At 44.5% G+C, this 14893-nt stretch overlaps 1 protein-coding gene and 1 long non-coding RNA gene across 5 annotated transcripts in view; one reads left to right on the top strand and one right to left on the bottom strand.

Annotated features, from left to right (window-relative positions):
- Rasgef1b (RasGEF domain family member 1B) overlaps nt 1-14893 on the bottom strand; it is a 492122-nt gene that overhangs the window by 147120 nt on the left and 330109 nt on the right. The window lies entirely within an intron of this gene.
- LOC142832648 (uncharacterized) lies at nt 4963-13061 on the top strand. The gene is made up of 3 exons (XR_012907250.1): nt 4963-5127; nt 9040-9213; nt 10319-13061. It is a non-coding gene; the product is annotated as an uncharacterized LOC142832648 (long non-coding RNA).

Here is a 14893-nt window from a genome sequence, read left to right as displayed (position 1 = left end):
CACAGTGGAGGTCAGTGGTTCTCCATCTGTGGGTTGCAACCCCCTGTGGGGCCAGTTGACTCTATCCCGGGGGTCGAATACCGTATACTCTGTATATCAGATATTTACATTATGATTCATAGCAAATTTCAGAGCAAGTAACAAAACTCATAGCAAAATTACAGTTACAAAGTAGCAACAAAAGTAAATTTATGGTTGGAGATCACTACAGCATAAGGAACTGTTTTAAAGGATCACAGCCTTAGGGAGATTGAGAACCTCTGATGTAAGATCTTTCTTCCATAGGTAAGTTCTCCTTCAGCCAACTGAAACTTTTCATGTCTTTACGAATTTCCATGATATGCTAGTAGACCCAACTGCCTCCAATCCAAACTCACATTTCTCATGACACGTATTTATCTCTTGTAGTCTTGATAGAGAAGGGACGGTGAAAGACTTGTTAACCAAAAGGGAAGAAAAGGAACTAAACATATCAGCCTACCCAATAAAATAAAAATGAACTTTAATAATAAATCAGCAAATATTGACACATCCCTCCCCCCTGCTGTCCCTTAATTGGCTGTGTTCCTTGAGGCAAGGAAGATTTTTTTTTCCCACTGGTTTGGAATCTCCCTTCCTGCTGCTATGAATTACCTTCCCTTCACCCCACTAGGGCAGATCACACGCTCTCCACCGGGGTGGCCCTGCCTATGAATATGACTTGTGTTATTTACACACATCTCATAGAGCATTCTGAGACAGAGTGTAGAGATACCTGTGGCCCAGAAGGACAAAGCATAATTGCCTGGAAGGAGGTTCTGCAATTTCCCCTCAAGAGAAATCATGCCAAACTCTGACTGCAGAGGCCGGAAAAGGGGGGGCTGTGCTCAGATGCCCAGGGAGGCGGCCTGCTGCCCATTAGGAGTTAAACGAAGACCAGCAATTCATTTCACAGGTCATGTTCCAGCCATCAAAGTGTAATTACCGTCAAACCCCACTGGCACAAGCCCCAACTGTATTATGAGTGAAAGTTTTATAGGATTCTAAAGGATCCCATTACAACTTCCGCCTTCTAGAGATAAAAAGACACTGGATTGCACTAGGAAAAATGCCTGAATAAATGTATTAACTTGAGACTGAAACCATTTTTGTCGTTGTTGTTGGGTGTTTGCTTTTTTTTTTTTTCAAATGAAAATAAAACTTGCAGTGTTGGTGATGGAGAAACATGACTGGGTTTGGAAGAAGTCAATCTGTTCGAAGCAGCAGATGAATTTGAGAACACTGCCCTTCAGTTGCTATAGCAACGTGGAACTAGCTTTCTTGGGGGCTTGGGCAGCCTGTTTTTCTGCAGGCCAAACATCCCCTTGATCCCCCTGCGCTGGGTACACTTGAGACTAAGACAACAGAGCATTTGCAAAACACAGATTCCTTACGTATAAACCGTTTGTTTGGTGGGAAAGTATGATTCTGGGCTGCATGGGTCCATATGCAAAATGTCGATAGTGTCGCGCACATAGTAATGATGAAAAGACTTTCCTCTTTCCTGTCCCCTGCGCTCACCTCAGGGTTTTCTCAGTTTGTTCCCTTTTCAGTGCTGAATTGCTTACATAGCTGGCTGGCATGAACAGTGGTGCCCCCAACTTCACACTCGCTGACTGTGGGGAATGAGAGCACTTAGGATAGATGTGGAATAAAGAGAGAAACAGCCATGTTGAGCTCCTTCCCTGCAGGAGAAATTAGCCATCCTCCCAGACCTCTGCAAAGTGAAAGCAATTATCACTTCTTATCTTCCCACCATATATTCCCAAGCTCTCCCAAGGAGTTGTAAAAGTCACTGATCCCCAAGGGGGTGTGTATGAAAGTCAGTGGTCCCCAAGGGGTGTCCAGGGGTGTGGGGGGAGCTACCTGCTCTAACTTTCTGACTGGGCTTCTCAGGCTAGCAAGGCATCAAAGACCTCCGGATAGAATTGGAAATATGAGTGGCCCTTTGTATGAAAAGACACAAGTAACCAGGGCTTTGAAGGAAGAGAGGGACCAACTGGATCTTCACCTTATTGAACAGGGGGAGATATCTGTCTGGGCACATCTGCTTAAGGGCCGTCACTGGGCAGCTAAAGGATCTAAACGAACTTTTACTCCAGGGCCTTATTTTCATACTCGAGATAAAACACGGCTATTTAAGACCATCAGCTCTCCCATCCTCTTCTCCTCTGCTCCAAGTGAGCTGGGAGCTAGCCTGTTTTGCCATGGAAGCAGATTCTAGCAAGGGTTACCATTTCTCTAGCTAGCCTCCTCTTGACCCCTTTTTTCCTTATTTTAAGTGGGGAGCAAGCGTAGCGGAAGCTTGCCTAGGTAGTGTCGGTATTCCTACGGAACTGCTGAGAGACCACCTTAGCTGCCCTTCACAGAGCTCCAGAACCACATCCGGTCCCGGGTACCTACGAGGGAGTTTGGATATCTCAAACAACCTGTGGAAAAAGAGCAGGGAGACGTCCCTGAATCTAGATGTGAGGCAGATAGATAGCTGTCACCACCCAGGCCCCTGCTCTATCTACCTCTCCCCCAACCTGACTGATGAGGGACTAAGTTACTATGGACTTGCCCCGCCCAGGCCAGCCACGGTCCCTTCCTTGAGGAGGAGGGTAGGGTGGAGGGCAGCTATGGGTTGACTCATCCGGGGTTGACTAGACTTCCTCCCTTTTGCGCCACATGAGTGCAGTCTGGCTGAACTTTAGTGAACTGTGTCTGCTCGAGGTTCGCCTCCTCCCTCTTTGGTTATTATTATCACAGGATTCTGAGCAGACAGGGTACCCCCCCTCCCGCCGTTGGAGCCGGTGCGGGGGTCAATGTGGAGAACATCCCAACTTTCAGGTTTCCCAGCCAAACCTGTCCTGTTTACGCATTTTTCTGTATCTCCCTCAACCCTCGCCCACCTCCCCGCCTGCACCCCAAAATCTCTGCATATAAATTTCCCTTCCCTGGGTGTTTTACAATGAATATTGAAATGTCCTTATTCGTCCACCATACTTTGTGAACTTCCCTAAGGCCTGTACCCACCACCAAGCTATCATCATCTAAAACATTAAAGTAGGGGCTGCTTGGAAAAGACCTTTCTACTAGGACCTTCTACTAGGTGAGCTTCCTGCCAGGAAAACACATGCCAAATGCATGTGTGTTTAGGGAGCACACTGCATTGTAGCAGACCCGCGGGCCTCTTCCCATCCTGCATTGTATATTTCCAGCAGTTTGATGTAGTCAGGATTGCCACCATGCAGTAAAAACGCAATGCCCCATCAGTGATGCAAACGGGGACACGTGTGAGGTCTTGGGGTATATTTTTACTATTTTCTCCTGTAATTAAAACTACTCTTTTCTATTTGTGCTTTGAATCATTTCTTTAGGCTATGTTTCCAAAAATAGAACTCCAGGGACAAAGACATAAACATGTTTATAGCTCTCGTTATTTTTGTTCAGCTTATAGCTTTATAAAAGGGCCTGGCTGACTTACAGAGCTGAATCTTGTATATTGTACAATGGGTGTGTGTATATCTATTACAACACACATACACCACCTTTTTTTTAACAGCAACCCCCCCCAACACACACACACATACCATATCAACCTCACGTTTACAGATGAGGACAATAAGGGCCACAGAGGTTAAGTAACTCAGTGTCAGATGACCAACGTCCTCTTTATGGTTGCATTGGTTTCAAGCGTTTGCTGTGCCTAGGCTGTCCCTGGTTTCAATGAGTAACTGCTGACTATGTCTCTAGCCTATAATTTCCTTAGCTTGGGCCACAGTGGAAACCATGAGCATGGAGTCACACACATTCAGCCAAACTCCAGATCCAACATATTAGTAAGTCACATAACCAGTGAGCCGCCGAGCCTTGCTAAGCCTCAGTTTCCCCAGAGTAAAAGGGTACGGCATCACAACATCACAACCTTATTTGGAGGCTTTAAATAGAAACTCGGCTTAGCAAACAAACCAACACTGAAACAATGCTCCTCCTGTTTTTCTTCTAATGAGAGACGCTTTGTTGTGACTCTCCCTTGGAGCTTTTGTGGCGTAAAACAGAAGCTATTTATGAGTTTCCATTATAGCCTAATGCATAGCTTTCCGCCCCTGATGTCAATCATCGAATGATTCTCTAGGTGCTGGAACTTACTTCTGTGCTAAGTTTAGTGAGGGTTTTTACATATCTATTTATAAACTGTGTCATAAAGCAGTTCCTTAAAATATCTGAGCAAAACTTATTAATAAAGATTATGAAAGGTACAGATAGATTATTTAGATGTTTACTAGTATTATAAGTAGGTATGTTTACTCCAAAATTTTAAAATATTCAATACTCACTGATCACAATTTTAAATACAAATCTATCAGAACGTATACAATTAGAGTATTTATATAATAAACAAATATTTAAAATATTTTATGGAAGTACTAAAGCATATTAATTCGTAAGAACAATCTTTAAATAGTCAACGCTGATAGACTAAGTTTCTCTATCCCTAAGGGCCTTGTAAGTGAGAAACCTACAACACAGTGAAAAGTGCACTGCCCTTAAAACTGGCTTTGACACTTGGTTGATACAAAACCTCTTTTGGGGTTTCATTGTGTATAATTTTTTAGAAGGCCCAATAAAGCAATATGCCTAAAGCAATAAACAATCTCTGATATATCTCCTAAGAGAGGCATATAAATTGCATAGCTCTTCAGAATGTCAAAACAAAGCACATGTTACTTAAATCTCAGTCCATTTATTTCTAAGGTGTGAACCCGAATTCTCTAGTAGTTCAGGAAAGTGAAAAGAGAAATGAAGACAGGAAGTCATCTACTGAAGCGTGGGAAAATAGCACAGGGGAAGAGACAGTTCTCTCTAGTTCCCATAGGTCGCTGGAGTTCAACTTCACCCTCAGCAGGAGAATGAGGCTAGGAAGTGCTGTGGAACAACCTTGGGACATTGTAAGTGTGTATTGCTGTCATCGTTAATAAAAAGCTGACTGTCCAATAGCTGGGCAGGAAGAGATTGGGCGTCGAGGCGGCCTGACCCAGAGAGAATGCTGGGAGGAAGAAGGGTGGAATCTGGACTCACAGCAGACGCAGAGGGAGCAGGCGATGAACGTGCTATGCTGATAAGGTACCGCCATGTGGCAGAGCATAAATAAGGAATATGGGTTAATTTAAAATGTAAGAGTTAGCTAATAACAAGCCTGAGCTATCGCCAAACATTTATAAGTAATCTTAAGTCTCCATGTTGGTTATTTGGAAGCAGGCGGTGGGAACAGAAAAACTCCATCTGCAAAGAAGTCCTGGTCTCTGCTCTGGGAGGAGGAAGAAGAAGGAGGCAAGGATGTAGGGGGTTGTTACCTATACCTTTGGGTGAGGACGACTGGGAGAAATGTAGATAATTGAGGATGGTTATGGATGGGAAAAAATGTGCTGTGGTTGAATTGTGCCACCCCCAAATTCCTACGCTGAAGTTCTAAAATTGCCTCATTTCTATGTTTAGAAGCTGAGACTTTTTTTTTTAAAGGCAGGTTTCTCTATGTAATAGCCCTGGCTATCCTGAAACTTGCTCTGTAGACCAGACTATTCTCAAACTCACAGAGATCCACCTATCTCTGCCTCCCCAGTGCTAGGATTAAAGGCATGTGTCGCCATGCCTGGCTGGAAACTGGACATTTTAAAGAGTTAATTAAGTCAAATGAGATCCTTAGGGTGAATCCTTATCCAATCTGACTACTATCTTTATGGAAAGAGATTTCAATACATGTATGGATAGAGAGAAGACTGTAAAACAGCAGGGGAAAGACAACTGGGCACTAGCCGAGGAGGGACCCCTCCGAAGGAGTCAACCCCATCCGTAATCCACGGTTAGTCAGACCATTAGAATCAACAGAATGCACACGGGGGTTGAAGGGCAGTTGACAGGAATGGCCATGGACAGGTTCCCAGTGCCCGGGCAATCGAGGAAGCAGGACAAACCCTGGGCAGGATTATAGGAGAAGGGTGCAGAGGGGTGCTCTGTGTAGGAAGAAACAGCCAGCATCAAATGGTGCAAGCACCACCATTTGTTTTAAATACTTCATTTTTTCTATGCAAATGTGCTGCGTCTGGGTGGATTTACCCCACTTTCCTCGCTCAAGTTTCTGCTACAGTCAAAATTTCCTGCTGTCTCCCGCACACACATTCTGCTTATTTATAGTTTATTTTGTCTTGGTTCCTTTTTCTCTCCGCTCCTCCCTGCCCCCACCCCGTTCTACCATCTCCTGTGTGAAGGGATTTCATGCACATCCCATGTTTCCAGGCCTTCCATACACTTCCTCATTCTCAAAGCAGAGGTGACGATGATGCCCAGGAAACGAGGTGGGTCCAGTGAGCAAGCCAGGTTCTGAAGGAACACACTGGAAAGAAACTCTAACCCAGAGGGGTTAGGAGAGCCAAGAATGCTTCACAGAAGTGGCAGCTTCCACTTCTTGCTGCCTGCCCTCTTATACATCTCCTCTTGGGCTGTAGAAGACTCTGCATTGTAGCTCCGTGTAAATCTGTTCTCCACAGTATGCCTGGTCTTTTTAAAAATAAAGCGAGTTGTGATCCTCCCACGGCGGTGTTCTATTTTCTTCCTGCTCAAACCAAACACTTCAGAAGTTCCCCCACTCTTTCCCATGCAGAATAAAGCTTTATCTTGGCCTATAGGCTATTCTTGGTCAGGCTCTTCCTTTTATTCCTGACCGATGCTGCACCGTGTTCATCTTTCTTCCAGTGTCCTTCCTCAGACCCTCCGCTTGTGCTCTTCTCTCAGCCTAGAACAAAACCGACGTCTCCTAACCTCCAAGCATCCACTCCTCACTTCCCTTTCTAAGTTGATCAGTTTCCCATTCACGATGAAACATGGCTGTGGTTTCCACTGGAGACTGTTCATTCAAATCCTTCTATGTTCTCATTTAGCAGAACAGCCCTCCCTCCTTTGGGATCTCTGTAATATTCCCACCTGCCTGAGACACTTGTCCTTGCAAGTGTGTGTGTGTGTGTGTGTGTATAACACACACATAGTGAGAAGTGAAAATAGCTATGAATTCTTTATACTCCAACACAACTTTTACAAAAGGGAATAAGCCTAATGGTGCTCCCATCTTCAGGGAACCCTCTGTTTCCAAAGTAGGTAATTTTGGCTGGAATTCACATCCTCTTTTCCTGGACTTTTGGATGCAGAAAGTGTGGAAAGAGGAACATCTCTAGACAGAGCACCATCAAGGATAGACACCTTATTTCCCCTCTTTTGGATTAGTCAAAAGCCTACTCAGAATTACTATGCAATTTCAAAGAAATTTAACAGTTAACATCAATTCTATACAATGCAGGCCTCCTCTAGCCTGCCTAGAAAGTTCCTGCATATCTAGGATTAAGTGGGATCGGTTGGCTGATAACATGCCAAATGGAGCCATGATGGCAGACACAATCCTGTCAATCCTGCCCGAAAGGTCATGACTGTTGCCTGGACACCTTTTCCTCGTCCAGTGTTTGGTGACCTGGTAGATAGTACTTTGCAGTCATACTAGTGGTTAATGCATTTGGAACAAAGCTAATCTGTCTTACTAGAAGTACTTAACGATAAATCAACAGAAACTGAATTTGGATGCATCTTTAAGATGTGATCAGAAATAATGAAATGACTCTAGTAAGAATTTCCCAAGCAGGGATTACATCCATAGTCAAAATCCTGACTCTGTAGGTGAGTGTATCTTATTTCCCTCCCATGTATACTTTGATTTACTCTGGGAAGGAGCTCTGAAAGGGGGGGATGGTTTGTTATCTTTAGCTACCAGAACAGAATGCCTTTGATCTCACACATCTTCTCCAATGGCCATGCTTCCTGGGAGGTCGGAGCTGGGCACCATCAGTCCTGCCCTTGACTGACGTTAATGACAGACGCAGAATCTGTTGCACGCTGCTTTGAAGGAGCCAGAGACACCCAGCCCTTTGCAGCACGAGAAAGCCCCCAAAGCTGGAATTTACCTTCACGTCAGTAATAACTGAATGTTTTTTAGGGTTAGATTTTGTTACGTCGTTTGAATTAACTTTGAGGATGTGCTGGCTTTGGAGAGGAATTGTTTCGTGGACACTGGTACTCTGAACTTGATAGCTAACGGGTCTAAAGTGCACGTTATATGTAGGTTTTAACCAGTCAGGAGATTTTTATGTAGCCAGTGATAGTTACTTTTTTGTATGATTTTTGTTTGGACTGCAATGCTGTGCCTTTAATTTGGTCTTCTTGCTATCTTAAGTTCATTACCGTGTTTAATGGCATTCTTACAAGCCATTTCGCATGTAAAAAGCAGGGCTTCATGTTTTTGTTTCTAACAGCTTCATGTAGAACCTGAGACTTACGATGAACAGGAATGAGTGGCAGACCTCCTATGTTGTCTCTTGTTATGTAAAGCTATGGCAGAATCTTAGTGAATAGAATACTTCAAAGGTTTGTTGTCTTTGTATATTAACAGACTATGTTATATAAACTTACATGAGAGATGCATTACTGCTCTTCCTGGGTCATGTTTTCTTAACATTTTGCACCTCACACCTCTGCTGAGTTATTAGGAAGGTTAAAAGGAACCGATAAATCATTTTTTTTCATTTTAGACTTTTAGATAATTAGTTGATATGAAATATAACTTGATATACAATTTTTCCTGTTTCAGAGGATATAATGATTATAGCAGAATATGCCCAGAACATTTTGGCATGAAAAGAGATTGAATAAATAGTTAATTTACTTTAAAAACAAAAAAGGGTGTTCAGGTAGGAGATGACAGAGTGGTCCAACCCCATGACTGAAACTGAGAAGGGGTACACTAGAGCATTCCACTTGGATCTGGCTCAAGCTGGAGTCTTGTTCTTCCCAGTTAACTAATGTATACCTCAGGGATGCTGAGGCTAAGGAGACCTTCCTTGTTTTAGTATCAAGTATAACATGGCAAAAAAAAATAATAATAATGGCTGCCCCGATACTGTCTTCTTTGAAGACTTTACCCCATTTATGACATTGCAGGTATGTATTTTGACCCTGTTCGTGTGGTCAGAAACAGGATTTGTGTCTCATGGCTGTGGATCCTATCAGCTGAGCTTTCTGGTCAAGAGAAGATGGTCTGAACGGAACCTAGAACACAGAGAGATGTGACAGCTCTGATGGAGCCCTAAGGAGCATCTGTGGAAGGACTGTCAGGTGCTGCGTTTAGTTTTCAACTGATAAACTAGCTGGTCCATTTTACCTATTAAAAAGTGTGACCCGGAGAGTACATTATCTATCTGACTATCTATCTATCTATCTATCTATCTATCTATCTATCTATCTAACATCTATCTATCTAACATCTATCTATCTATCATCTATCTATCATTGATCTATCTATCATCTATTTATCATCTATCTATCTATCTATCTATCTATCTATCTATCTATCTATCTGTCATCTTCTATATACTTATTGTAAAGACAGGGTCTCAGTTTGCAGCCCTGGCTGACTTGGAATTCTCTGAGTAGACCTTGGAATTTACTATGTAGACAATCCTGGCCTTGAACTCATAAAAACATCCTCTTGCCTCTGCCTCCAGAAATCACAGATAATCCCAGTTAACTGTTCTTACTGGCTGATTTTACAAGAGTTTTTCTGTTGGACAAAAACTTATGAAGTATATATGACTAGTAGCTACTGAAATTAAAAAAAACTGGTATTTAAGAAATTGGTATGAGTTTGCTCAAATCAACTATAAATAATTACAAAACAGGAATCAAAATGGTTTTATTCCAAAGACCATACCGTTTACCAGCATTGACACCGACTCTTTAAGATGGAGAAAACAATTGATAAATTTATTATAAAGCATTTGAAGCCAGTTTTGTTAAGTCCAAATAAGAGCAGACAGCACTAACCACATTTCAGAGTTTTGTATTGTTTTGTGTCCATGTAGAATATTCTAGGCAGCATGACAGTTGCGTCATTAGCAAGAAAAAAACATCCCAGGGAGTAGAGCGCACGACAAATTGTAAATATTCGAGTTTACTGGAAGCTTCTCAGTTGGAATGTGCATCCCTACTGAGGTTTAAAAAAAAAAGTAGAAGTCTTAGGTAATAGTGGGTGAACCCACACCCATAAAATAGCTGCATCCCTAATCACTACCAATTCAAATGTGTCTAGGATAAGGACTAAGACCTCTTCACCATCAACATTCGGCTCTCTTCCTCAGAGTCAACGTTATCATTGTACATACACCACAGAGAGAAAATACAATTTGATTTGCTGTTAACTTTTGCTTTGCTTAATTTTTAGATACTGAATTTAAGTCCCCCTATCAAATACTGAGTGATTTGGCCTGTGGGACTGGCACGGACTCTGAGGTTGACATGTTCACATGAGGGTTGGCTGGCGAGCACCGAGGGCACCGAGGATGTGTTTTATGCGGCTGCTGACTCTTCAGTGTTGGGCTGGCATGAACTGTTCCTGACCTGACCCATTGTAAATGCTCCAGGGTGGCTTTATCCAGATGCAGAGGATTTCTGCCCCGGATGGCATTTCCCTTGAGTCTAAATTTCTGTGGATTCAAAATGGATGTCACAAGAAGAAGATTCGGGAAACTGACTGGATTTGATCCTGGGAGGGCATTTTTGCACGTCATGTCACATCAAAAGGCAACACTGGAATCCACTCCCACATCAGCGGTTAGGGTCAATCCCCAAGAAAAGGCTTTTCTCGGCTTGGTAGGAAATGCAGAACCAAGGAGTAAGAAGAATAAAAACATTTTCCCTTGCTGGCTTAGTTCATTACATTGTTTCACAAACCAGCCCTTCTCTGAAAATCCCTGCTGGCCAAAAGCTTCCGGCAACACCTGCTGCCTGCTGCTTACATTGTCACATAAACTTGCCAGGTGCAAATCAAGTAATTAATCAGCCTTGAGGAGAAGCGACAGCCATGTCTTCCAGACCATAGCCATGACAGCCCTCTGTGCTGGTGTCCTATCTGCAGGCCGGGCTGCTGAGAGGCTATAGAGGCTGCATGCTGACCAGCTGTTGCTCCCGCGATTTCACTCTCGCCTTCGGAGTGTGGACACCTGAGGTCTTGAAAATTCCGGCGGGAGAAGCGAGCACCTCCATGCACCTCCACGCACCTCCCACTCTGTCCAGGCTGCAGGCGGGAAGCACATTACCATCCCGCACTGGGAAAGGCACAAAGACAGCTGTACGCCACCAGGAAATGCACAACCTCAGCCCGTTATCCTATTCAAAGGTCTCCAAGCTGCTGTATTCTGGATGGACAGGAAATGTTCCTTCGGTGTCCCTGGATATAATGGAGAATCTTAAAGACAGAAAGGTCTGTCGAGGATGGATGCTCTTGATGGAAGACAGTAACTGAGTCTTGGAAAGCCCCCCGCTGCCGCCATCGCCCCAATTCAACTATGAAACTCAGGAAATGAGGGAGGCACTGTTGCCTGTTCTAAACCTGGTATTCATGTGCCTTTTCCAGCCAAAGGCACTTTTAGCCTTGTGTTCAGTCTCTCTGAGCCTAACAACTAGGTCCTTACCGTGTCATTTCAGTGACTCTTGTTGACCTCAGCTTCCAGAGACGGTTAACACAAACACAACACCATCTCCCTTGGCTTCTTGTTTAGATGCTGGAGTGCACCTGTTACATCACTGCTGCCCTGGCGGACAGGAGAAAGAAGAGACAGGCGAAACTAATCCACCCCATTCTTTCCTTACCTCTACCTGGCCCCTGCTTGACCTGAAAGCAAGAATTTCGTGTGCCAGCCACCAATCACTGCAGGTACAGCAGGAAGCGTGATGACAGAACCCACAGGAAGGAAGAGCTATCTCACTGACCTTTCAGCAGGAAACGCCCTCTGCTCTTTGACTGACAGCTCTGAGCTTCGGCCCATGAAGTCTATTTGTTTTGGCAGAAACTTAGAATCTGGGTAACGCCAGTTTTCTCATCAACTGGGAATTCAACTTAATCTGTAAACTTGTAACAAGCAGGTTGAGCAGATTCACTGCCTTGGTTACTCTTGGCATGCGCTGCCGGCACACTTGAAGGGTTGAGTCAGGGGACATCGCCGTCATACACGTGGACTCGCCTTTGCTTTCTGTCATCTATTCTGTCTGCATGCTGACTGTTAAGTCCTGAGCATGTCCTGACCTGGGAGGGCTGTGATCTGGAAACCGGCGACACCCAGAGCGGCTGGGAGCTCTGCTCAGTTGCTCTGTCTTCTAGGTTAAAAATGTGGGTGGGGTGGTGGGGTGCAAATAAAGGGGCTGGAGAGGTTTTGGTTTCACATTTCAAGGTTCAGCCAGGTTTCTGAACCTGCTGGCCAGTTCATCTCTGGCATCCCCCCTCCCCCTCAGCCTCGCATGGAATAGGCGAGGGTGAATGAATACATTTGTCAGCGCTTTCTGAGTTGGGCCGTGTGCAATTTTCATACCTTATAAAGTTAGTTACAATGAGGGAATATCTTAACAGTGGAAGCTAGTATGTTGGCAGTGCCTCATATTTCATTCCTATCGATTGCCTGGATCAGTGTATCAACTAGTCCACGCAGAAATGGAAATCCTCCACACTTGGGAGGAACAGAAAATGGACAACAGAGGCAGTTCACCTATTTCCCAGGTGGATCGGGGTGATTAAGGAAAACTGGGCCTGGCCCTACATCCAACGCCTTCTGCCAAACCTGAGTGAGGTCAGTGACTGAGTTGTTACGATGGAATTCCCTGCACACTAGGAGAAAATGCCACAATCCACTGTCTTCAAAGGCAGTGAGCCTTTCCTTCTCCTACTTAGTGGCACCTGAGATTCCAGGCCAATCTGGACGTTTCTGCTCCGAGAGGTGCATTCTGCTGGAGCCGCCTCACGTTTAAAGAGGGAAAACAGAGCATGGAGAGGTGCTGGTGCGGACACAGATCTCACAGCCGGCCAAAGTCCCCAATGAATCACTCGAATGGGCCTATGACCACTTCCAGCCTCCCCGCTATTTTTTCCATCTAATTTACTGAAAAACAAAATAACACTTTAAGTGTTACTCACACGCACGCAGTAAGAGTCATGTAATTATCATTATTCCGTTCTAAGTCTATTTCAAGCTTTGCTAAATCCAACTTAACCTAAAAAGTCACTGCTGCGATCTCTAGGCTTTCTCCGCAGTTTGGCTCAAAGCCGAGTCCACAGCATCGGTCTCTGTCTGCGAGCGAGGCCAGTGTGCTTACCGCAGCTGCTCCTCCTTTCCTTGCTGGATACCCTGGAGACTTCTCAGCCTCCCTTGACGTCATAATGACCTCGGGGAAGAGGCTGGAAGAAAGCCCAGTGATCATTACGGCTAGCAGTTGCATCTTTCCTTACAGCCTCAGACTCTGACGTATCAAGCTGAGCCAGTGACGTCAGAGGAGGCTGGCAACACCGCTGCCAGCTTAGGCTTCTGAGTGACTGTGTCCACTATCCAGTTGAGGCACTCAGATTTTAGGGGATCATGGGTTACTGTGGCACCGTGCAGCCTGCCATGACTAACATTCAGTAAACATGTTGAAGACATGACGTACGAATTTACTCTGAATTAAAGAGGGCAAATCAGAACTCCAGAGACACGCTTAGGCTTCAAGAGTGAGTTTTTTCTTCCTTCCCATGCAATTGACATGTAAATGACAAAATTCACGTATTCAGTGTCCTAGTCAAGGTCACCACTGCTGTGATGAAATACCGTGACTAAAAGCAACGTTCATCATTGAAGGAAGTCAGGACAGGAACTCAAACAGGGCAGGAACCCACAGTCAGGGGCTGATGCAGAGGCCATGGTGCTTATCACTGGCTTGTTTCTCATGGCTTGCTCAACCTGCTCTCTTATAGATCCCGGGACTACCAGTCCAGGCATGGAACCCCCCACCATGGGCTGTGCTTTCCCCTATCAATCACTACTTATGAAAATGCTCTATAGGCTTGCCTACAGCCTGATCTTACGGAGGTATTTTCTCAACCCAGGAACCCTCCTCTCCAGTGACTCGTGCTTGTGTCAAGTTGACACAACACTACCCAGAATATTCCATAAGTATTCATGAAGCAAGATACCTTCTAGATGTTGCAAATTCAATACTAGATGAAACCAAGACAGAAGATTTCTGCACTTGTGGACCATAGATTTCATGGTCGTGGATAAAGTAAAGTTAAAAAAAAAAAAAAAAAAACAAGTAGGGAAGAGGTAGGATTTCAGGAAGGGAAAGTTAAAAAAAAAAACAGGTAGGGAAGAGGTAGGATTTCAGGAAGGGAAAGTGCACTGTTCATGGTGGCATGGACCATTCATTTCAGTACTAGGGAGACAGGCAAGGGGGGGAGCAGAATCTCTGAGTTCAAGGTCAGACTTGTCTACAGAGTAAGTTCCAGAACAGCTGGTACTACGCAGAGAAACCCTATCAAAAAAACAAACAAACAAAAAACAAACCAACCAACCAGAAAGTGAAAAGTGCTTTGGGGGGAGGTAATGGGAGGGAGATATGAAGTTCACAGAGAAGGAAGGAAGGCTACATTCCCACCATCTATGGTGTTGCCTGGCCCTCTGTGAGCCTTCAGTAAATAAGGGCCCGGTCACTAGAGCACACTATAAGCTCTCAACTTCCCTTCAGTTTTAGCTCCGCACTGTCTACTACGTCTTTCTGTACGTATATGACCCTGAGAACTTGCCCCACTTGCCCATTGCCCAAGAAAGTAAGAACGGCAGGTGCTAACATCTCTGAAGAAATAGCTCTGTCACCATCTGAGATATTCCTCATGACTCTTTTCCCAGTTGCCCACTGCCTTCTCCTACTGCAATCTGGTCTTTGCTGGGCTCCCAAATACTGGTTCCATTTTTCCCTCCCAAACTGCTCTTGACTT

The sequence above is a fragment of the Microtus pennsylvanicus genome, chromosome 12 (genome assembly GCF_037038515.1).
Source record: "Microtus pennsylvanicus isolate mMicPen1 chromosome 12, mMicPen1.hap1, whole genome shotgun sequence".
Lineage (NCBI taxonomy): Eukaryota > Metazoa > Chordata > Mammalia > Rodentia > Cricetidae > Microtus > Microtus pennsylvanicus.
Note: the sequence above shows the minus strand (reverse complement) of the source record. Positions and strands in the feature narration are given on the sequence as shown.